Source organism: Stenella coeruleoalba, assembly GCF_951394435.1.
Source record: "Stenella coeruleoalba genome assembly, contig: scaffold_85, whole genome shotgun sequence".
NCBI classification, from domain to species: Eukaryota; Metazoa; Chordata; class Mammalia; order Artiodactyla; family Delphinidae; genus Stenella; species Stenella coeruleoalba.
The window spans coordinates 1,144,006-1,169,554 of NW_027646009.1; the positions used below are offsets into that span (position 1 = coordinate 1,144,006).

The following is a 25,549-nucleotide window of genomic DNA, read 5'->3' on the forward strand; positions in this document are numbered from 1 at the left end:
AACACCATACACTTCTCCCGAGTGGTTGTTGGCAATTTACATCCCGCCCATCAGCATAACAAGGCTCCCAGTTCTCCATGGCCTGTCCTGCCTTTCTGGATTTTACACTTTTTTCAGATGGCCCTTTTGACCAGGGGGAAGTGAGACTTCATTGTAGTGCAGATTTCCTTTGCAAGCTTGCTTGGTTGGCCAAAAAGGGCGTATGCGTTTTTTACTGAATATATTCAGGAAAAAAACACATACGCCCTTTTTGGCCAAGTGCATCATTGTGGACGTTCTGCCTCTTTTCCTATGCTTTCAATGCAATTCCAGTCTACCTCCTGAAATTGGTTTCCTGCAATTCTGCCCCGCTTTCAAGTCCTCTTGGCAGCCTTACTTCAGTCTATTTTTGGACGATAGCTGTCATTTATAACTCTGCAGGTTTGTGAATTACAGTGCCCCTGAGCTCCTTTCTTCAACTCGCTTTCTTGTGACCTGGCCGCAACACCGCAGGATGGCTTCAGGACCTAATCTGGTTCCGGCACGGCACGCTGAGCGTTTGGTTAATTCCTCTTGCTGGTGGGAAATGAGAGTTAAATTTGCCTGTCCAGACACCTCCAGCTAGCCTCTCATTGGTTCTCACTATTCCTGTTCATCTTCCGCAGAAATTGCAAACTGGGCCAAACAGGAGGTTAAAGGGACTGACTCTCCAAGTCGGGAGAGTGTTAGTAAAGCGTCTGGAATGTTGCACCCAAGTACCAGGGTACGAAAACTGAGACATATTTGAACACGTCTCCCGATCACATGGTTGATCATACTCTAGGTTCCACATGCATGTTTTAGCTGAAGGAAGAATACCTTAAACATGGGTAGTTGAAACCCGTGGAATGGGTACCATGCAATATGACTTCAAAGGGTCTTCATTTGCTCACCGAACCTCTCCAATCCTATCACTGCTGCGTTTATGCCCCTGTACACATGCTTGATTCTCTTTTGGAGACATAGCAATCCATAGGTTTTAAGATACTTACTAGTCAGGAACATTCTTAGGCGTTTAATATGGGGTGTTGAGTCCATTTCGTTGAGCAAGGAGTAGCTCTTGTCTATTCCATATTTGTCTTAAGGAACTTTATCTGTGCTCATTTCAATCTCTGGTTTTATGCAGCACCCCAACTCACCTTTACCCTAAAGCAAGCATAAATTGGTTTTCTAAATTTGAGACCCTGTTCTGTTCTGTAATTCAGTTCCTGTGTAGGCAAGTTTACATTCCATGTATTAGTGATATCTTATGATGTTTCTTTTTCTGTGTGACTTATTTCAGTTAGAATCATCATACCTGAATCCACTCATTGCGATGCTAAGGGCCTGATGACATAGATTTCACTGCTGAGTGATATTGCTTTGTAAGTGAATACCACAACTTCTTTATCCATTTTTCACTTTCTGTGATGTTGAACTTGTACTGTAAACGAGTTTCTTGTAAACAGAGCCGTTCCAAACTTTGGGGTGGCTGTGTCTTTTTGATTTTAATTTCCCTAAGCTATAGGACCATAAGTGGAAGTGCCCTAGGCTCTGTTGCTTTGTTTTTTAGATGTTTCAGGAAACACCATACACTTCTCCCAAGTGGATGTTGGCAATTTACATCCCGCCCATCAGCATAACAAGGCTCCCAGTTCTCAATGGCCTGTTGCCTTTCTGGAATTTACACTTTTTTCAGATGTCCCTTTTGACCGGGGGGAAGTGAGACTTCATTGTAGTGCAGATTTCCTTTGCAAGCTTGCTTGGTTGGCCAAAAAGGGCGTATGCGTTTTTTCCTGAATATATTCAGGAAAAAACGCATACGCCCTTTTTGGCCAAGTGCATCATTGTGGACGTTCTGCCTCTTTTCCTATGCTTTCAATGCAATTCCAGTCTACCTCCTGAAATCGGTTTCCTGCAATGCTGCCCCGCTTTCAAGTCCTCTTGGCAGCCTTACTTCAGTCTATTTTTGGACGATAGCTGTCATTTATAACTCTGCAGGTTTGTGAATTACAGTGCCCCTGAGCTCCTTTCTTCAACTCGCTTTCTTGTGACCTGGCCGCAACACGGCAGGATGGCTTCAGGCCCTAATCTGGTTCCGGCACGGCACGCTGAGCCTTTGGTTATTTCCTCTTCCTGGTGGGAAATGAGAGTTAAATTTGCCCGTCCAGACACCTCCAGCTAGCTTCTCATTGGTTCTCGCTATTCCTGTTCATCTTCCGCAGAAATTGCAAACTGGGCCAAACAGGAGGTTAAAGGCGCTGACTCTCCAAGTGGGGAGAGTGTTAGTAAAGCGTCTGGAATGTTGCACCCGAGTACCAGGGGAGGAAAACTGAGACATATTTGAACACGTCTCCCGTTCACATGGTTGATCATACTTGGGTTCCACATGCATGTTTTAGCTGAAGGAAGAATACCTTAAATCTGGAGAGTTAAGACCCGTGTAATGGGTACCATGTAATATGACTTCAAAGGGTCTTCATTTGCTCACCGAACCTCTCCAATCCTATCACTGCTGCGTTTATGCCCCTGTACACATGCTTGATTCTCTTTCGGAGACATAGCAATCCATAGGTTTTTAAGATACTTACTAGTCAGGTACATTCTTAGGCGTTTAATATGCGGTGTTGAGTCCATTTCGTTGAGCAAGGAGTAGCTCTTGTCTATTCCATATTTGACTTAAGGAACTTTATCTGTGCTCATTTCAATCTCTGGTTTTATGCAGCACCCCAACTCACCTTTACCCTTAAGCAAGCATAAGTTGGTTTTCTAAATTTGAGACCCTGTTCTGTTCTGTAATTCAGTTCCTGTGTAGCCAAGTTTACATTCCGTGTATTACTGATATCTTATGATGTTTCTTTTTCTGTGTGACTTACTTCAGTTAGAATCATCATACCTGAATCCACTCATTGTGCTGCTAAGGGCCTGATGACACAGATTTCATTGCTGAGTGATATTGCTTTGTAAGTAAATACCACAACTTCTTTATCCATTTTTCACTTTCTGCGATGTTGAACTTGTACTGTAAACGAGGTTCTTGTAAACAGAGTCGTTCCAAACTTTGTGGTGGCTGTGTCTTTTTGATTTTAATTTCCCTAAGCTATAGGACCATAAGTGGAAGTGCCCTAGGTTCTGTTGCTTTGTTTTTTAGATGTTTCAGGAAACACCATACACTTCTCCCGAGTGGTTGTTGGCAATTGACATCCCGCCCATCAGCATAACAAGGCTCCCAGTTCTCCATGGCCTGTCCTGCCTTTCTGGATTTTACACTTTTTTCAGATGGCCCTTTTGACCGGGGGGAAGTGAGACTTCATTGTAGTGCAGATTTCCTTTGCAAGCTTGCTTGGTTGGCCAAAAAGGGCGTATGCGTTTTTTCCTGAATATATTCAGGAAAAAACGCATACGCCCTTTTTGGCCAAGTGCATCATTGTGGACGTTCTGCCTCTTTTCCTATGCTTTCAATGCAATTCCAGTCTACCTCCTGAAATCGGTTTCCTGCAATTCTGCCCCGCTTTCAAGTCCTCTTGGCAGCCTTACTTCAGTCTATTTTTGGACGATAGCTGTCATTTATAACTCTGCAGGTTTGTGAATTACAGTGCCCCTGAGCTCCTTTGTTCAACTCGCTTTCTTTTGAGCTGGCCGCAACACCGCAGGATGGCTTCAGGCCCTAATCTGGTTCCGGCCTGGCATGCTGAGCCTTTGGTTATTTCCTCTTCCTGGTGGGAAATGAGAGTTAAATTTGCCCGTCCAGACACCTCCAGCTAGCCTCTCATTGGTTCTCGCTATTCCTGTTCATCTTCCGCAGAAATTGCAAACTGGGCCAAACAGGAGGTTAAAGGGACTGACTCTCCAAGTCGGGAGAGTGTTAGTAAAGCGTCTGGAATGTTGCACCCAAGTACCAGGTACGAAAACTGAGACATATTTGAACACGTCTCCCGATCACATGGTTGATCATACTCTAGGTTCCATATGCATGTTTTAGCTGAAGGAAGAATACCTTAAACCTGGAGAGTTGAGACCCGTGTAATGGGTACCATGCAATATGACTTCAAAGGGTCTTCATTTGCTCACCGAACCTCTCCAATCCTATCACTGCTGCGTTTATGCCCCTGTACACATGCTTGATTCTCTTTTGGAGACATAGCAATCCATAGGTTTTACGATACTTACTAGTCAGGTACATTCTTAGGCGTTTAATATGCGGTGTTGAGTCCATTTCGTTGAGCAAGGAGTAGCTCTTGTCTATTCCATATTTGACTTAAGGAACTTTATCTGTGCTCATTTCAATCTCTGGTTTTATGCAGCACCCCAACTCACCTTTACCCTTAAGCAAGCATAAGTTGGTTTTCTAAATTTGAGACCCTGTTCTGTTCTGTAATTCAGTTCCTGTGTAGCCAAGTTTACATTCCGTGTATTACTGATATCTTATGATGTTTCTTTTTCTGTGTGACTTATTTCAGTTAGAATCATCATACCTGAATCCACTCATTGTGATGCTAAGGGCCTGATGACATAGATTTCATTGCTGAGTGATATTGCTTTGTAAGTAAATACCACAACTTCTTTATCCATTTTTCACTTTCTGCGATGTTGAACTTGTACTGTAGACGAGGTTCTTGTAAACAGAGGCGTCCCAAACTTTGGGGTGGCTGTGTCTTTTTGATTTTAATTTCCCTAAGCTATAGGACCATAAGTGGCAGTGCCCTAGGCTCTGTTGCTTTGTTTTTTAGATGTTTCAGGAAACACCATACACTTCTCCCGAGTGTCTGTTGGCAATTTACATGCCGCCCATCAGCATAACAAGGCTCCCAGTTCTCCATGGCCTATCCTGCCTTTCTGGATTTTACACTTTTTTCAGATGGCCCTTTTGACCGGGGGGAAGTGAGACTTCATTGTAGTGCAGATTTCCTTTGCAAGCTTGCTTGGTTGGCCAAAAAGGGCGTATGCGTTTTTTCCTGAATATATTCAGGAAAAAACGCATACGCCCTTTTTGGCCAAGTGCATCATTGTGGACGTTCTGCCTCTTTTCCTATGCTTTCAATGCAATTCCAGTCTACCTCCTGAAATCGGTTTCCTGCAATTCTGCCCCACTTTCAAGTCCTCTTGGCAGCCTTACTTCAGTCTATTTTTGGACGATAGCTGTCATTTATAACTCTGCAGGTTTGTGAATTACAGTGACCCTGAGCTCCTTTCTTCAACTCGCTTTCTTGTGACCTGGCCTCAACACCGCAGGATGGCTTCAGGCCCTAATCTGGTTCCGGTACGGCACGCTGAGCCTTTGGTTATTTCCTCTTCCTGGTGGGAAATGAGAGTTAAATTTGCCCGTCCAGACACCTCCAGCTAGCCTCTCATTGGTTCTCGCTATTCCTGTTCATCTTCCGCAGAAATTGCAAACTGGGCCAAACAGGAGGTTAAAGGGACTGACTCTCCAAGTGGGGAGAGTGTTAGTAAAGCGTCTGCAATGTTGCACCCGAGTACCAGGGGAGGAAAACTGAGACATATTTGAACACGCCTCCCGTTCACATGGTTGATCATACTTGGGTTCCACATGCATGTTTTAGTTGAAGGAAGAATACCTTAAACCTGGAGAGTTGAGACCCGTGTAATGGGTACCATGCAATATGACTTCAAAGGGTCTTCATTTGCTCACCGAACCTCTCCAATCCTATCACTGCTGAGTTTATGCCCCTGTACACATGCTTGATTCTCTTTTGGAGACATAGCAATCCATAGGTTTTACGATACTTACTAGTCAGGTACATTCTTAGGCGTTTAATATGCGGTGTTGAGTCCATTTCGTTGAGCAAGGAGTAGCTCTTGTCTATTCCATATTTGACTTAAGGAACTTTATCTGTGCTCATTTCAATCTCTGGTTTTATGCAGCACCCCAACTCACCTTTACCCTTAAGCAAGCATAAGTTGGTTTTCTAAATTTGAGACCCTGTTCTGTTCTGTAATTCAGTTCCTGTGTAGCCAAGTTTACATTCCGTGTATTACTGATATCTTATGATGTTTCTTTTTCTGTGTGACTTACTTCAGTTAGAATCATCATACCTGAATCCACTCATTGTGCTGCTACGGGCCTGATGACACAGATTTCATTGCTGAGTGACATTGCTTTGTAAGTAAATACCACAACTTCTTTATCCATTTTTCACTTTCTGCGATGTTGAACTTGTACTGTAAACGAGGTTCTTGTAAACAGAGCCGTTCCAAACTTTGGGGTGGCTGTGTCTTTTTGATTTTAATTTCCCTAAGCTATAGGACCAAAAGTGGCAGTGCCCTAGGCTCTGTTGCTTTCTTTTTTAGATGTTTCAGGAAATACCATACACTTCTCCCGAGTGTCTGTTGGCAATTTACATCCCGCCCATCAGCATAACAAGGCTCCCAGTTCTCCATGGCCTGTCCTGCCTTTCTGGATTTTACACTTTTTTCAGATGGCCCTTTTGACCGGGGGGAAGTGAGACTTCATTGTAGTGCAGATTTCCTTTGCAAGCTTGCTTGGTTGGCCAAAAAGGGCGTATGCGTTTTTTCCTGAATATATTCAGGAAAAAACGCATACGCCCGTTTTGGCCAAGTGCATCATTGTGGACGTTCTGCCTCTTTTCCTATGCTTTCAATGCAATTCCAGTCTACCTCCTGAAATCGGTTTCCTGCAATTCTGCCCCGCTTTCAAGTCCTCTTGGCAGCCTTACTTCAGTCTATTTTTGGACGATAGCTGTCATTTATAACTCTGCAGGTTTGTGAATTACAGTGCCCCTGAGCTCCTTTCTTCAACTCGCTTTCTTGTGACCTGGCCGCAACACCGCAGGATGGCTTCAGGCCCTAATCTGGTTCCGGCCCGGCACGCTGAGCCTTTGGTTATTTCCTCTTCCTGGTGGGAAATGAGAGTTAAATTTGCCCGTCCAGACACCTCCAGCTAGCCTCTCATTGGTTCTCGCTATTCCTGTTCATCTTCCGCAGAAATTGCAAACTGGGCCAAACAGTAGGTTAAAGGGACTGACTCTCCAAGTGGGGAGAGTGTTAGTAAAGCGTCTGGAATGTTGCACCCGAGTACCAGGGGAGGAAAACTGAGACATATTTGAACACGTCTCCCGATCACATGGTTGATCATACTCTAGGTTCCATATGCATGTTTTAGCTGAAGGAAGAATACCTTAAACCTGGAGAGTTGAGACCCGTGGAATGGGTACCATGCAATATGACTTCAAAGGGTCTTCATTTGCTCACCGAACCTCTCCAATCCTATCACTGCTGCGTTTATGCCCCTGTACACATGCTTGATTCTCTTTTGGAGACATAGCAATCCATAGGTTTTACGATACTTACTAGTCAGGTACATTCTTAGGCGTTTAATATGCGGTGTTGAGTCCATTTCGTTGAGCAAGGAGTAGCTCTTGTCTATTCCATATTTGACTTAAGGAACTTTATCTGTGCTCATTTCAATCTCTGGTTTTATGCAGCACCCCAACTCACCTTTACCCTTAAGCAAGCATAAGTTGGTTTTCTAAATTTGAGACCCTGTTCTGTTCTGTAATTCAGTTCCTGTGTAGCCAAGTTTACATTCCGTGTATTACTGATATCTTATGATGTTTCTTTTTCTGTGTGACTTATTTCAGTTAGAATCATCATACCTGAATCCACTCATTGTGATGCTAAGGGCCTGATGACATAGATTTCATTGCTGAGTGATATTGCTTTGTAAGTAAATACCACAACTTCTTTATCCATTTTTCACTTTCTGCGATGTTGAACTTGTACTGTAGACGAGGTTCTTGTAAACAGAGGCGTCCCAAACTTTGGGGTGGCTGTGTCTTTTTGATTTTAATTTCCCTAAGCTATAGGACCATAAGTGGCAGTGCCCTAGGCTCTGTTGCTTTGTTTTTTAGATGTTTCAGGAAACACCATACACTTCTCCCGAGTGTCTGTTGGCAATTTACATCCCGCCCATCAGCATAACAAGGCTCCCAGTTCTCCATGGCCTGTCCTGCCTTTCTGGATTTTACACTTTTTTCAGATGGCCCTTTTGACCGGGGGGAAGTGAGACTTCATTGTAGTGCAGATTTCCTTTGCAAGCTTGCTTGGTTGGCCAAAAAGGGCGTATGCGTTTTTTCCTGAATATATTCAGGAAAAAACGCATACGCCCTTTTTGGCCAAGTGCATCATTGTGGACGTTCTGCCTCTTTTCCTATGCTTTCAATGCAATTCCAGTCTACCTCCTGAAATCGGTTTCCTGCAATTCTGCCCCGCTTTCAAGTCCTCTTGGCAGCCTTACTTCAGTCTATTTTTGGACGATAGCTGTCATTTATAACTCTGCAGGTTTGTGAATTACAGTGCCCCTGAGCTCCTTTCTTCAACTCGCTTTCTTGTGACCTGGCCGCAACACCGCAGGATGGCTTCAGGCCCTAATCTGGTTCCGGCACGGCACGCTGAGCCTTTGGTTATTTCCTCTTCCTGGTGGGAAATGCGAGTTAAATTTGCCCGTCCAGACACCTCCAGCTAGTCTCTCATTGGTTCTCGCTATTCCTGTTCATCTTCCGCAGAAATTGCAAACTGGGCCAAACAGGAGGTTAAAGGCGCTGACTCTCCAAGTGGGGAGAGTGTTACTAAAGCATCTGGAATGTTGCACCCGAGTACCAGGGGAGGAAAACTGAGACATATTTGAACACGCCTCCCGTTCACATGGTTGATCATACTTGGGTTCCACATGCATGTTTTAGTTGAAGGAAGAATACCTTAAACCTGGAGAGTTAAGACCCGTGTAATGGGTACCATGCAATATGACTTCAAAGGGTCTTCATTTGCTCACCGAACCTCTCCAATCCTATCACTGCTGAGTTTATGCCCCTGTACACATGCTTGATTCTCTTTCAGAGACATAGCAATCCATAGGTTTTAAGATACTTACTAGTCAGGTACATTCTTAGGCGTTTAATATGCGGTGTTGAGTCCATTTCGTTGAGCAAGGAGTAGCTCTTGTCTATTCCATATTTGACTTAAGGAACTTTATCTGTGCTCATTTCAATCTCTGGTTTTATGCAGCACCCCAACTCACCTTTACCCTTAAGCAAGCATAAGTTGGTTTTCTAAATTTGAGACCCTGTTCTGTTCTGTAATTCAGTTCCTGTGTAGCCAAGTTTACATTCCGTGTATTACTGATATCTTATGATGTTTCTTTTTCTGTGTGACTTACTTCAGTTAGAATCATCATACCTGAATCCACTCATTGTGCTGCTACGGGCCTGATGACACAGATTTCATTGCTGAGTGACATTGCTTTGTAAGTAAATACCACAACTTCTTTATCCATTTTTCACTTTCTGCGATGTTGAACTTGTACTGTAAACGAGGTTCTTGTAAACAGAGCCGTTCCAAACTTTGGGGTGGCTGTGTCTTTTTGATTTTAATTTCCCTAAGCTATAGGACCATAAGTGGAAGTGCCCTAGGTTCTGTTGCTTTGTTTTTTAGATGTTTCAGGAAACACCATACACTTCTCCCGAGTGGTTGTTGGCAATTGACATCCCGCCCATCAGCATAACAAGGCTCCCAGTTCTCCATGGCCTGTCCTGCCTTTCTGGATTTTACACTTTTTTCAGATGGCCCTTTTGACCGGGGGGAAGTGAGACTTCATTGTAGTGCAGATTTCCTTTGCAAGCTTGCTTGGTTGGCCAAAAAGGGCGTATGCGTTTTTTCCTGAATATATTCAGGAAAAAACGCATACGCCCTTTTTGGCCAAGTGCATCATTGTGGACGTTCTGCCTCTTTTCCTATGCTTTCAATGCAATTGCAGTCTACCTCCTGAAATCGGTTTCCTGCAATTCTGCCCCGCTTTCAAGTCCTCTTGGCAGCCTTACTTCAGTCTATTTTTGGACGATAGCTGTCATTTATAACTCTGCAGGTTTGTGAATTACAGTGCCCCTGAGCTCCTTTGTTCAACTCGCTTTCTTTTGAGCTGGCCGCAACACCGCAGGATGGCTTCAGGCCCTAATCTGGTTCCGGCACGGCACGCTGAGCCTTTGGTTAATTCCTCTTCCTGGTGGGAAATGAGAGTTAAATTTGCCCGTCCAGACACCTCCAGCTAGCCTCTCATTGGTTCTCACTATTCCTGTTCATCTTCCGCAGAAATTGCAAACTGGGCCAAACAGGAGGTTAAAGGGACTGACTCTCCAAGTGGGGAGAGTGTTAGTAAAGCGTCTGGAATGTTGCACCCGAGTACCAGGGGAGGAAAACTGAGACATATTTGAACACGTCTCCCGATCACATGGTTGATCATACTTGGGTTCCACATGCATGTCTTAGCTGAAGGAAGAATACCTTAAACCTGGAGAGTTGAGACCCGTGTAATGGGTACCATGCAATATGACTTCAAAGGGTCTTCATTTGCTCACCGAACCTCTCCAATCCTATCACTGCTGCGTTTATGCCCCTGTACACATGCTTGATTCTCTTTCGGAGACATAGCAATCCATAGGTTTTAAGATACTTACTAGTCAGGTACATTCTTAGGCGTTTAATATGCGGTGTTGAGTCCATTTCGTTGAGCAAGGAGTAGCTCTTGTCTATTCCATATTTGACTTAAGGAACTTTATCTGTGCTCATTTCAATCTCTGGTTTTATGCAGCACCCCAACTCACCTTTACCCTTAAGCAAGCATAAGTTGTTTTTCTAAATTTGAGTCCCTGTTCTGTTCTGTAATTCAGTTCCTGTGTAGCCAAGTTTACATTCCGTGTATTACTGATATCTTATGATGTTTCTTTTTCTGTGTGACTTACTTCAGTTAGAATCATCATACCTGAATCCACTCATTGTGCTGCTAAGGGCCTGATGACACAGATTTCATTGCTGAGTGATATTGCTTTGTAAGTAAATACCACAACTTCTTTATCCATTTTTCACTTTCTGCGATGTTGAACTTGTACTGTAAACGAGGTTCTTGTAAACAGAGCCGTTCCAAACTTTGGGGTGGCTGTGTCTTTTTGATTTTAATTTCCCTAAGCTATAGGACCATAAGTGGAAGTGCCCTAGGCTCTGTTGCTTTGTTTTTTAGATGTTTCAGGAAACACCATACACTTCTCCCGAGTGGTTGTTGGCAATTTACATCCCGCCCATCAGCATAACAAGGCTCCCAGTTCTCCATGGCCTGTCCTGCCTTTCTGGATTTTACACTTTTTTGAGATGGCCCTTTTGACCGGGGGGAATTGAGACTTCATTGTAGTGCAGATTTCCTTTGCAAGCTTGCTTGGTTGGCCAAAAAGGGCGTATGCGTTTTTTCCTAAATATATTCAGGAAAAAACGCATACGCCCTTTTTGGCCAAGTGCATCATTTTGGACGTTCTGCCTCTTTTCCTATGCTTTCAATGCAACTGCAGTCTACCTCCTGAAATCGGTTTCCTGCAATTCTGCCCCGCTTTCAAGTCCTCTTGGCAGCCTTACTTCAGTCTATTTTTGGACGATAGCTGTCATTTATAACTCTGCAGGTTTGTGAATTACAGTGCCCCTGAGCTCCTTTCTTCAACTCGCTTTCTTTTGAGCTGGCCGCAACACCGCAGGATGGCTTCAGGCCCTAATCTGGTTCCGGTACGGCACGCTGAGCCTTTGGTTATTTCCTCTTCCTGGTGGGAAATGAGAGTTAAATTTGCCCGTCCAGACACCTTCAGCTAGCCTCTCATTGGTTCTCGCTATTCCTGTTCATCTTCCGCAGAAATTGCAAACTGGGCCAAACAGGAGGTTAAAGGCGCTGACTCTCCAAGTGGGGAGAGTGTTAGTAAAGCGTCTGGAATGTTGCACCCGAGTACCAGGGGAGGAAAACTGAGACATATTTCAACACGTCTCCCGTTCACATGGTTGATCATACTTGGGTTCCACATGCATGTCTTAGCTGAAGGAAGAATACCTTAAACCTGGAGAGTTGAGACCCGTGTAATGGGTACCATGCAATATGACTTCAAAGGGTCTTCATTTGCTCACCGAACTTCTCCAATCCTATCACTGTTGCGTTTATGCCCCTGTACACATGCTTGATTCTCTTTCGGAGACATAGCAATCCATAGGTTTCAAGATACTTACTAGTCAGGTACATTCTTAGGCGTTTAATATGGGGTGTTGAGTCCATTTTGTTGAGCAAGGAGTAGCTCTTGTCTATTCCATATTTGGCTTAAGGAACTTTATCTGTGCTCATTTCAATCTCTGGTTTTATGCAGCACCCCAACTCACCTTTACCCTTAAGCAAGAATAAGTTGTTTTTCTAAATTTGAGACCCTGTTCTGTTCTGTAATTCAGTTCCTGTGTAGCCAAGTTTACATTCCGTGTATTACTGATATCTTATGATGTTTCTTTTTCTGTGTGAATTATTTCAGTTAGAATCATCGTACCTGAATCTACTCATTATGCTGCTACGGGCCTGATGACATAGATTTCATTGCTGAGTGATACTGCATTGTACGTAAGTACCACAACTTCTTTATCCATTTTTCACTTTCTGCGATGTTGAACTTGTACTGTAAACGAGGTTCTTGTAAACAGAGCCGTTCCAAACTTTGGGGTGGCTGTGTCTTTTTGATTTTAATTTCCCTAAGCTATAGGACCATAAGTGGAAGTGCCCTAGGCTCTGTTGCTTTGTTTTTTAGATGTTTCAGGAAACACCATACACTTCTCCCGAGTGTCTGTTGGCAATTTACATCCCGCCCATCAGCATAACAAGGCTCCCAGTTCTCAATGGCCTGTTGCCTTTCTGGATTTTACACTTTTTTCAGATGGCCCTTTTGACTGGAGGGAAGTGAGAGTTCATTGTAGTGCAGATTTCCTTTGCAAGCTTGCTTGGTTGGCCAAAAAGGGCGTATGCGTTTTTTCCTGAATATATTCAGGAAAAAACGCATACGCCCTTTTTGGCCAAGTGCATCATTGTGGACGTTCTGCCTCTTTTCCTATGCTTTCAATGCAATTCCAGTCTGCCTCCTGAAATCGGTTTCCTGCAATTCTGCCCCGCTTTCAAGTCCTCTTGGCAGCCTTACTTCAGTCTATTTTTGGACGATAGCTGTCATTTATAACTCTGCAGGTTTGTGAATTACAGTGCCCCTGAGCTCCTTTCTTCAACTCGCTTTCTTGTGACCTGGCCGCAACACCGCAGGATGGCTTCAGGCCCTAATCTGGTTCTGGCCCGGCATGCTGAGCCTTTGGTTAATTCCTCTTCCTGGGTGGAAATGAGAGTTAAATTTTCCCGTTCGGACACCTCCAGCTAGTCTCTCATTGGTTCTCGCTATTCCTGTTCATCTTCCGCAGAAATTGCAAACTGGGCCAAACAGGAGGTTAAAGGGACTGACTCTCCAAGTCGGGAGAGTGTTAGTAAAGCGTCTGGAATGTTGCACCCGAGTACCAGGGGAGGAAAACTGAGACATATTTGAACACGTCTCCCGTTCACGTGGTTGATCATACTCTGGGTTCCACATGCATGTTTTAGCTGAAGGAAGAATACCTTAAACCTGGAGAGTTGAGACCCGTGGAATGGGTACCATGCAATATGACTTCAAAGGGTTTTCATTTGCTCACCGAACCTCTCCAATCCTATCACTGCTGCGTTTATGCCCCTGTACACACGCTTGATTCTCTTTTGGAGACATAGCAATCCATAGGTTTCAAGATACTTACTAGTCAGGTACATTCTTAGGCGTTTAATATGCGGTGTTGAGTCCATTTCGTTGAGCAAGGAGTAGCTCTTGTCTATTCCATATTTGGCTTAAGGAACTTTATCTGTGCTCATTTCAATCTCTGGTTTTTTGCAGCACCCCAACTCACCTTTACCCTTAAGCAAGAATAAGTTGTTTTTCTAAATTTGAGACCCTGTTCTGTTCTGTAATTCAGTTTCTGTGTAGCCAAGTTTACATTCCGTGTATTACTGATATCTTATGATGTTTCTTTTTCTGTGTGACTTATTTCAGTTAGAATCATCGTACCTGAATCTACTCATTATGCTGCTACGGGCCTGATGACATAGATTTCATTGCTGAGTGATACTGCATTGTACGTAAGTACCACAAGTTCTTTATCCATTTTTCACTTTCTGCGATGTTGAACTTGTACTGTAAACGAGGTTCTTGTAAACAGAGCCGTTCCAAACTTTGGGGTGGCTGTGTCTTTTTGATTTTAATTTCCCTAAGCTATAGGACCATAAGTGGAAGTGCCCTAGGCTCTGTTGCTTTGTTTTTTAGATGTTTCAGGAAACACCATACACTTCTCCCGAGTGGTTGTTGGCAATTTACATCCCGCCCATCAGCATAACAAGGCTCCCAGTTCTCAATGCCCTGTTGCCTTTCTGGATTTTACACTTTTTTCAGATGGCCCTTTTGACCGGGGGGAAGTGAGACTTCATTGTAGTGCAGATTTCCTTTGCAAGCTTGCTTGGTTGGCCAAAAAGGGCGTATGCGTTTTTTCCTGAATATATTCAGGAAAAAACGCATACGCCCTTTTTGGCCAAGTGCATCATTGTGGACGTTCTGCCTCTTTTCCTATGCTTTCAATGCAATTCCAGTCTGCCTCCTGAAATCGGTTTCCTGCAATTCTGCCCCGCTTTCAAGTCCTCTTGGCAGCCTTACTTCAGTCTATTTTTGGACGATAGCTGTCATTTATAACTCTGTAGGTTTGTGAATTACAGTGCCCCTGAGCTCCTTTCTTCAACTCGCTTTCTTTTGAGCTGGCCGCAACACCACAGGATGGCTTCAGGCCCTAATCTGGTTCCGGTACGGCACCCTGAGCCTTTGGTTATTTCCTCTTCCTGGTGGGAAATGAGAGTTAAATTTGCCCGTCCAGACACCTCCAGCTAGCCTCTCATTGGTTCTCGCTATTCCTGTTCATCTTCCGCAGAAATTGCAAACTGGGCCAAACAGGAGGTTAAAGGCGCTGACTCTCCAAGTGGGGAGAGTGTTAGTAAAGCGTCTGGAATGTTGCACCCGAGTACCAGGGGAGGAAAACTGAGACATATTTGAACACGTCTCCCGTTCACATGGTTGATCATACTTGGGTTCCACATGCATGTTTTAGCTGAAGGAAGAATACCTTAAACCTGGAGAGTTGAGACCCGTGTAATGGGTACCATGCAATATGACTTCAAAGGGTCTTCATTTGCTCACCGAACCTCTCCAATCCTATCACTGCTGCGTTTATGCCCCTGTACACATGCTTGATTCTCTTTCGGAGACATAGCAATCCATAGGTTTTACGATACTTACTAGTCAGGTACATTCTTAGGCGTTTAATATGCGGTGTTGAGTCCATTTCGTTGAGCAAGGAGTAGCTCTTGTCTATTCCATATTTGACTTAAGGAACTTTATCTGTGCTCATTTCAATCTCTGGTTTTATGCAGCACCCCAACTCACCTTTACCCTTAAGCAAGCATAAGTTGGTTTTCTCAATTTGAGACCCTGTTCTGTTCTGTAATTCAGTTCCTGTGTAGCCAAGTTTACATTCCGTGTATTACTGATATCTTATGATGTTTCTTTTTCTGTGTGACTTATTTCAGTTAGAATCATCATACCTGAATCCACTCATTGTGATGCTAAGGGCCTGATGACATAGATTTCATTGCTGAGTGATATTGCTTTGTAAGTAAATACCACAACTTCTTTATCCATTTTTCACTTTCTGCGATGTTGAACTTGTACTGTAAACGAGGTTCTTGTAAACAGAGGCGTCCCAAACTTTGGGGTGGCTGTGTCTTTTTGATTTTAATTTCCCTAAGCTATAGGACCATAAGTGGCAGTGCCCTAGGCTCTGTTGCTTTGTTTTTTAGATGTTTCAGGAAACACCATACACTTCTCCCGAGTGTCTGTTGGCAATTTACATCCCGCCCATCAGCATAACAAGGCTCCCAGTTCTACATGGCCTGTCCTGCCTTTCTGGATTTTACACTTTTTTCAGATGGCCCTTTTGACCGGGGGGAAGTGAGACTTCATTGTAGTGCAGATTTCCTTTGCAAGCTTGCTTGGTTGGCCAAAAAGGGCGTATGCGTTTTTTCCTGAATATATTCAGGAAAAAACGCATACGCCCTTTTTGGCCAAGTGCATGATTGTGGACGTTCTGCCTCTTTTCCTATGCTTTCAATGCAATTGCAGTCTACCTCCTGAAATCGGTTTCCTGCAATTCTGCCCCGCTTTCAAGTCCTCTTGGCAGCCTTACTTCAGTCTATTTTTGGACGATAGCTGTCATTTATAACTCTGCAGGTTTGTGAATGACAGTGCCCCTGAGCTCCTTTCTTCAACTCGCTTTCTTGTGACCTGGCCGCAACACCGCAGGATGGCTTCAGGCCCTAATCTGGTTCCGGCACGGCACGTTGAGCCTTTGGTTAATTCCTCTTCCTGGTGGGAAATGAGAGTTAAATTTGCCCGTCCAGACACCTCCAGCTAGCCTCTCATTGGTTCTCGCTATTCCTGTTCATCTTCCGCAGAAATTGCAAACTGGGCCAAACAGGAGGTTAAAGGCGCTGACTCTCCAAGTGGGGAGAGTGTTAGTAAAGCGTCTGGAATGTTGCACCCGAGTACCAGGGGAGGAAAACTGAGACATATTTGAACACGTCTCCCGTTCACATGGTTGATCATACTTGGGTTCCACATGCATGTTTTACCTGAAGGAAGAATACCTTAAACCTGGAGAGTTGAGACCCGTGTAATGGGTACCATGCAATATGACTTCAAAGGGTCTTCATTTGCTCACCGAACCTCTCCAATCCTATCACTGCTGCGTTTATGCCCCTGTACACATGCTTGATTCTCTTTTGGAGACATAGCAATCCATAGGTTTTATGATACTTACTAGTCAGGTACATTCTTAGGCGTTTAATATGCGGTGTTGAGTCCATTTCGTTGAGCAAGGAGTAGCTCTTGTCTATTCCATATTTGACTTAAGGAACTTTATCTGTGTTCATTTCAATCTCTGGTTTTATGCAGCACCCCAACTCACCTTTACCCTTAAGCAAGCATAAGTTGGTTTTCTAAATTTGAGACCCTGCTCTGTTCTGTAATTCAGTTCCTGTGTAGCCAAGTTTACATTCCGTGTATTACTGATATCTTATGATGTTTCTTTTTCTGTGTGACTTATTTCAGTTAGAATCATCATACCTGAATCCACTCATTGTGATGCTAAGGGCCTGGTGACATAGATTTCATTGCTGAGTGATATTGCTTTGTAAGTAAATACCACAACTTCTTTATCCATTTTTCACTTTCTGCGATGTTGAACTTGTACTGTAAACGAGGTTCTTGTAAACAGAGCCGTCCCAAACTTTGGGGTGGCTGTGTCTTTTTGATTTTAATTTCCCTAAGCTATAGGACCATAAGTGGCAGTGCCCTAGGCTCTGTTGCTTTGTTTTTTAGATGTTTCAGGAAACACCATACACTTCTCCCGAGTGTCTGTTGGCAATTTACATCCCGCCCATCAGCATAACAAGGCTCCCAGTTCTCCATGGCCTGTCCTGCCTTTCTGGATTTTACACTTTTTTCAGATGGCCCTTTTGACCGGGGGGAAGTGAGACTTCATTGTAGTGCAGATTTCCTTTGCAAGCTTGCTTGGTTGGCCAAAAAGGGCGTATGCGTTTTTTCCTGAATATATTCAGGAAAAAACGCATACGCCCTTTTTGGCCAAGTGCATCATTGTGGACGTTCTGCCTCTTTTCCTATGCTTTCAATGCAATTCCAGTCTACCTCCTGAAATCGGTTTCCTGCAATTCTGCCCTGCTTTCAAGTCCTCTTGGCAGCCTTACTTCAGTCTATTTTTGGACGATAGCTGTGATTTATAACTCTGCAGGTTTGTGAATTACAGTGCCCCTGAGCTCCTTTCTTCAACTCGCTTTCTTGTGACCTGGCCGCAACACCGCAGGATGGCTTCAGGCCCTAATCTGGTTCTGGCACGGCACGCTGAACCTTTGGTTATTTCCTCTTCCTGGTGGGAAATGAGAGTTAAATTTGCCCGTCCAGACACCTCCAGCTAGTCTCTCATTGGTTCTCGCTATTCCTGTTCATCTTCCGCAGAAATTGCAAACTGGGCCAAACAGGAGGTTAAAGGCGCTGACTCTCCAAGTGGGGAGAGTGTTAGTAAAGCGTCTGAAATGTTGCACCCGAGTACCAGGGGAGGAAAACTGAGACATATTTGAACACATCTCCCGTTCGCATGGTTGATCATACTTGGGTTCCACATGCATGTTTTAGCTGAAGGAAGAATACCTTAAACCTGGAGAGTTAAGACCCGTGTAATGGGTACCATGCAATATGACTTCAAAGGGTCTTCATTTGCTCACCGAACCTCTCCAATCCTATCACTGCTGCGTTTATGCCCCTGTACACATGCTTGATTCTCTTTTGGAGACATAGCAATCCATAGGTTTTAGGATACTTACTAGTCAGGTACATTCTTAGGCGTTTAATATGGGGTGTTGAGTCCATTTCGTTGAGCAAGGAGTAGCTCTTGTCTATTCCATATTTGACTTAAGGAACTTTATCTGTGCTCATTTCAATCTCTGGTTTTATGCAGCACCCCAACTCACCTTTACCTTTAAGCAAGCATAAGTTTGTTTTCTAAATTTGAGACCCTGTTCTGTTCTGTAATTCAGTTCCTGTGTAGCCAAGTTTACATTCCGTGTATTACTGATATCTTATGATGTTTCTTTTTCTGTGTGACTTATTTCAGTTAGAATCATCGTACCTGAATCCACTAATTGTGATGCTAAGGGCCTGATGACGTAGATTTCATTGCTGAGTGATATTGCTTTGTAAGTAAATACCACAACTTCTTTATCCATTTTTCACTTTCTGCGGTGTTGAACTCGTACTGTAAAGGAGGTTCTTGTAAACAGAGCCGTTCCAAACTTTGGGATGGCTGTGTCTTTTTGATTTTAATTTCCCTAAGCTATAGGACCATAAGTGGCAGTGCCCTAGGCTCTGTTGCTTTGTTTTTTAGATGTTTCAGGAAACACCATACACTTCTCCCGAGTGTCTGTTGGCAATTTACATCCCGCCCATCAGCATAACAAGGCTCCCAGTTCTACATGGCCTGTCCTGCCTTTCTGGATTTTACACTTTTTTCAGATGGCCCTTTTGACCGGGGGGAAGTGAGACTTCATTGTAGTGCAGATTTCCTTTGCAAGCTTGCTTGGTTGGCCAAAAAGGGCGTATGCGTTTTTTCCTGAATATATTCAGGAAAAAACGCATACGCCCTTTTTGGCCAAGTGCATCATTGTGGACGTTCTGCCTCTTTTCCTATGCTTTCAATGCAATTCCAGTCTACCTCCTGAAATCGGTTTCCTGCAATTCTGCCCTGCTTTCAAGTCCTCTTGGCAGCCTTACTTCAGTCTATTTTTGGACGATAGCTGTGATTTATAACTCTGCAGGTTTGTGAATTACAGTGCCCCTGAGCTCCTTTCTTCAACTCGCTTTCTTGTGACCTGGCCGCAACACCGCAGGATGGCTTCAGGCCCTAATCTGGTTCTGGCACGGCACGCTGAACCTTTGGTTATTTCCTCTTCCTGGTGGGAAATGAGAGTTAAATTTGCCCGTCCAGACACCTCCAGCTAGTCTCTCATTGGTTCTCGCTATTCCTGTTCATCTTCCGCAGAAATTGCAAACTGGGCCAAACAGGAGGTTAAAGGCGCTGACTCTCCAAGTGGGGAGAGTGTTAGTAAAGCGTCTGAAATGTTGCACCCGAGTACCAGGGGAGGAAAACTGAGACATATTTGAACACATCTCCCGTTCGCATGGTTGATCATACTTGGGTTCCACATGCATGTTTTAGCTGAAGGAAGAATACCTTAAACCTGGAGAGTTAAGACCCGTGTAATGGGTACCATGCAATATGACTTCAAAGGGTCTTCATTTGCTCACCGAACCTCTCCAATCCTATCACTGCTGCGTTTATGCCCCTGTACACATGCTTGATTCTCTTTTGGAGACATAGCAATCCATAGGTTTTAGGATACTTACTAGTCAGGTACATTCTTAGGCGTTTAATATGGGGTGTTGAGTCCATTTCGTTGAGCAAGGAGTAGCTCTTGTCTATTCCATATTTGACTTAAGGAACTTTATCTGTGCTCATTTCAATCTCTGGTTTTATGCAGCACCCCAACTCACCTTTACCTTTAAGCAAGCATAAGTTTGTTTTCTAAATTTGAGACCCTGTTCTGTTCTGTAATTCAGTTCCTGTGTAGCCAAGTTTACATTCCGTGTATTACTGATATCTTATGATGTTTCTTTTTCTGTGTGACTTATTTCAGTTAGAATCATCGTACCTGAATCCACTAATTGTGATGCTAAGGGCCTGATGACGTAGATTTCATTGCTGAGTGATATTGCTTTGTAAGTAAATACCACAACTTCTTTATCCATTTTTCACTTTCTGCGGTGTTGAACTCGTACTGTAAAGGAGGTTCTTGTAAACAGAGCCGTTCCAAACTTTGGGATGGCTGTGTCTTTTTGATTTTAATTTCCCTAAGCTATAGGACCATAAGTGGCAGTGCCCTAGGCTCTGTTGCTTTGTTTTTTAGATGTTTCAGGAAACACCATACACTTCTCCCGAGTGTCTGTTGGCAATTTACATCCCGCCCATCAGCATAACAAGGCTCCCAGTTCTACATGGCCTGTCCTGCCTTTCTGGATTTTACACTTTTTTCAGATGGCCCTTTTGACCGGGGGGAAGTGAGACTTCATTGTAGTGCAGATTTCCTTTGCAAGCTTGCTTGGTTGGCCAAAAAGGGCGTATGCGTTTTTTCCTGAATATATTCAGGAAAAAACGCATACGCCCTTTTTGGCCAAGTGCATCATTGTGGACGTTCTGCCTCTTTTCCTATGCTTTCAATGCAATTCCAGTCTACCTCCTGAAATCGGTTTCCTGCAATTCTGCCCCGCTTTCAAGTCCTCTTGGCAGCCTTACTTCAGTCTATTTTTGGACGATAGCTGTCATTTATAACTCTGCAGGTTTGTGAATTACAGTGCCCCTGAGCTCCTTTCTTCAACTCGCTTTCTTGTGACCTGGCCGCAACACCGCAGGATGGTTTCAGGCCCTAATCTGGTTCCGGCCCGGCATGCTGAGCCTTTGGTTAATTCCTCTTCCTGGTGGGAAATGAGAGTTAAATTTGCCCGTCCAGACACCTCCAGCTAGCCTCTCATTGGTTCTCGCTATTCCTGTTCATCTTCCGCAGAAAAAGCAAACTGGGCCAAACAGGAGGTTAAAGGGACTGACTCTCCAAGTGGGGAGAGTGTTAGTAAAGCGTCTGGAATGTTGCACCCGAGTACCAGGGGAGGAAAACTGAGACATATTTGAACACGTCTCCCGATCACATGGTTGATCATACTCTAGGTTCCACATGCATGTTTTAGCTGAAGGAAGAATACCTTAAACCTGGGTAGTTGAGCCCGTGGAATGGGTACCATGCAATATGACTTCAAAGGGTCTTCATTTGCTCACCGAACCTCTCCAATCCTATCACTGCTGCGTTTACGCCCCTGTACACATGCTTGATTCTCTTTCAGAGACATAGCAATCCATAGGTTTTAAGATACTTACTAGTCAGGTACATTCTTAGGCGTTTAATATGGGGTATTGAGTCCATTTCGTTGAGCAAGGAGTAGCTCTTGTCTATTCCATATTTGGCTTAAGGAACTTTATCTGTGCTCATTTCAATCTCTGGTTTTATGCAGCACCCCAACTCACCTTTACCTTTAAGCAAGAATAAGTTGGTTTTCTAAATTTGAGACCCTGTTCTGTTCTGTAATTCAGTTCCTGTGTAGCCAAGTTTACATTCCGTGTATTACTGATATCTTATGATGTTTCTTTTTCTGTGTGACTTATTTCAGTTAGAATCATCATACCTGAATCCACTCATTGTGCTGCTAAGGGCCTGATGACACAAATTTCATTGCTGAGTGATATTGCTTTGTAAGTAAATACCACAACTTCTTTATCCATTTTTCACTTTCTGCGATGTTGAACTTGTACTGTAAACGAGGTTCTTGTAAACAGAGCCGTCCCAAACTTTGGGGTGGCTGTGTCTTTTTGATTTTAATTTCCCTAAGCTATAGGACCATAAGTGGCAGTGCCCAAGGCTCTGTTGCTTTGTTTTTTAGATGTTTCAGGAAACACCATACACTTCTCCCGAGTGTCTGTTGGCAATTTACATCCCGCCCATCAGCATAACAAGGCTCCCAGTTCTCCAAGGCCTGTCCTACCATTCTGGATTTTGCACTTTTTTCAGATGGCCCTTTTGACCGGGGGGAAGTGAGACTTCATTGTAGTGCAGATTTCCTTTGCAAGCTTGCTTGGTTGGCCAAAAAGGGCGTATGCGTTTTTTCCTGAATATATTCAGGAAAAAACGCATACGCCCTTTTTGGCCAAGTGCCTCATTGTGGACCTTCTGCCTCTTTTCCTATGCTTTCAATGCAATTCCAGTCTACCTCCTGAAATCGGTTTCCTGCAATTCTGCCCCGCTTTCAAGTCCTCTTGGCAGCCTTACTTCAGTCTATTTTTGGACGATAGCTGTCATTTATAACTCTGCAGGTTTGTGAATTACAGTGCCCCTGAGCTCCTTTCTTCAACTCGCTTTCTTTTGAGCTGGCCGCAACACCGCAGGATGGCTTCAGGCCCTAATCTGGTTCCGGTACGGCACGCTGAGCCTTTGGTTGTTTCCTCTTCCTGGTGGGAAATGAGAGTTAAATTTGCCCGTCCAGACACCTCCAGCTAGCCTCTTATTGGTTCTCGCTATTCCTGTTCATCTTCCGCAGAAATTGCAAACTGGGCCAAACAGGAGGTTAAAGGCGCTGACTCTCCAAGTGGGGAGAGTGTTAGTAAAGCGTCTGGAATGTTGCACCCGAGTACCAGGGGAGGAAAACTGAGACATATTTGAACACGTCTCCCGTTCACATGGTTGATCATACTTGGGTTCCACATGCATGTTTTAGCTGAAGGAAGAATACCTTAAACCTGGAGAGTTGAGACCCGTGTAATGGGTACCATGCAATATGACTTCAAAGGGTCTTCATTTGCTCACCGAACCTCTCCAATCCTATCACTGCTGCGTTTATGCCCCTGTACACATGCTTGATTCTCTTTCGGAGACATAGCAATCCATAGGTTTTAAGATACTTACTAGTCAGGTACATTCTTAGGCGTTTAATATGGGGTGTTGAGTCCAATTTGTTGAGCAAGGAGTAGCTCTTGTCTATTCCATATTTGACTTAAGGAACTTTATCTGTGCTCATTTCAATCTCTGGTTTTATGCAGCACCCCAACTCACCTTTACCCTTAAGCAAGCATGAGTTGGTTTTCTAAATTTGAGACCCTGTTCTGTTCTGTAATTCAGTTCCTGTGTAGCCAAGTTTACATTCCGTGTATTACTGATATCTTATGATGTTTCTTTTTCTGTGTGACTTACTTCAGTTAGAATCATCATACCTGAATCCACTCATTGTGCTGCTAAGGGCCTGATGACACAGATTTCATTGCTGAGTGATATTGCTTTGTAAGTAAATACCACAACTTCTTTATCCATTTTTCACTTTCTGCGATGTTGAACTTGTACTGTAAACGAGGTTCTTGTAAACAGAGGCGTCCCAAACTTTGGGGTGGCTGTGTCTTTTTGATTTTAATTTCCCTAAGCTATAGGACCATAAGTGGCAGTGCCCTAGGCTCTGTTGCTTTGTTTTTTAGATGTTTCAGGAAACACCATACACTTCTCCCGAGTGTCTGTTGGCAATTTACATCCCGCCCATCAGCATAACAAGGCTCCCAGTTCTCTATGGCCTGTCCTGCCTTTCTGGATTTTACAGTTTTTTCAGATGGCCCTTTTGACCGGGGGGAAGTGAGACTTCATTGTAGTGCAGATTTCCTTTGCAAGCTTGCTTGGTTGGCCAAAAAGGGCGTATGCGTTTTTTCCTGAATATATTCAGGAAAAAACGCATACGCCCTTTTTGGCCAAGTGCATCATTGTGGACGTTCTGCCTCTTTTCCTATGCTTTCAATGCAATTCCAGTCTACCTCCTGAAATCGGTTTCCTGCAATTCTGCCCCACTTTCAAGTCCTCTTGGCAGCCTTACTTCAGTCTATTTTTGGACGATAGCTGTCATTTATAACTCTGCAGGTTTGTGAATTACAGTGACCCTGAGCTCCTTTCTTCAACTCGCTTTCTTTTGAGCTGGCCGCAACACCGCAGGATGGCTTCAGGCCCTAATCTGGTTCCGGTACGGCACGCTGAGCCTTTGGTTATTTCCTCTTCCTGGTGGGTAATTAGAGTTAAATTTGCCCGTCCAGACACCTCCAGCTAGCCTCTCATTGGTTCTCGCTATTCCTATTCATCTTCCGCAGAAATTGCAAACTGGGCCAAACAGGAGGTTAAAGGCGCTGACTCTCCAAGTGGGGAGAGTGTTAGTAAAGCTTCTGGAATGTTGCACCCGAGTACCAGGGGAGGAAAACTGAGACATATTTGAACACGTCTCCCGATCACATGGTTGATCATACTCTAGGTTCCACATGCATGTTTTAGCTGAAGGAAGAATACCTTAAACCTGGGTAGTTGAAACCCGTGGAATGGGTACCATGCAATATGACTTCAAAGGGTCTTCATTTGCTCACCGAACCTCTCCACTCCTATCACTGCTGCGTTTATGCCCCTGTACACATGCTTGATTCTCTTTTGGAGACATAGCAATCCATAGGTTTTACGATACTTACTAGTCAGGTACATTCTTAGGCGTTTAATATGCGGTGTTGAGTCCATTTCGTTGAGCAAGGAGTAGCTCTTGTCTATTCCATATTTGGCTTAAGGAACTTTATCTGTGCTCATTTCAATCTCTGGTTTTATGCAGCACCCCAACTCACCTTTACCCTTAAGCAAGCATAAGTTGGTTTTCTAAATTTGAGGCCCTGTTCTGTTCTGTAATTCAGTTCCTGTGTAGCCAAGTTTCCATTCCGTGTATTACTGATATCTTATGATGTTTCTTTTTCTGTGTGACTTATTTCAGTTAGAATCATCATACCTGAATCCACTCATTGTGCTGCTAAGGGCCTGATGACATAGATTTCATTGCTGAGTGATATTGCTTTGTAAGTTAATACCACAACGTCTTTATCCATTTTTCACTTTCTGTGATGTTGAACTTGTACTGTAAACGAGGTTCTTGTAAACAGAGCCGTTCCAAACTTTGGGGTGGCTGTGTCTTTTTGATTTTAATTTCCCTAAGCTATAGGACCATAAGTGGAAGTGCCCTAGGCTCTGTTGCTTTGTTTTTTAGATGTTTCAGGAAACACCATACACTTCTCCCAAGTGTCTGTTGGCAATTTACATCCCGCCCATCAGCATAACAAGGCTCCCAGTTCTCTATGGCCTGTCCTGCCTTTCTGGATTTTACACTTTTTTCAGATGGCCCTTTTGACCGGGGGGAAGTGAGACTTCATTTTAGTGCAGATTTCCTTTGCAAGCTTGGTTGGTTGGCCAAAAAGGGCGTATGCGTTTTTTCCTGAATATATTCAGGAAAAAACGCATATGCCCTTTTTGGCCAAGTACATCATTGTGGACGTTCTGCCTCTT

At 43.9% G+C, this 25,549-nt stretch overlaps 1 long non-coding RNA gene across 2 annotated transcripts in view; it reads left to right on the forward strand.

The window, feature by feature from the left end:
* Nucleotides 1-25,549, forward strand: part of LOC307181396 — a 531,327-nt gene that overhangs the window by 474,673 nt on the left and 31,105 nt on the right. The window contains exon 4 of one of the 2 annotated variants that reach the window (XR_013826655.1): nt 18,671-18,711. The exons of the other annotated variant lie outside the window; for it this stretch is intronic. This is a non-coding gene — a long non-coding RNA (uncharacterized lncRNA). Of the gene's footprint in view, nt 1-18,670; nt 18,712-25,549 lie in introns of those variants that run through there. 2 annotated transcript variants of the gene reach the window in all.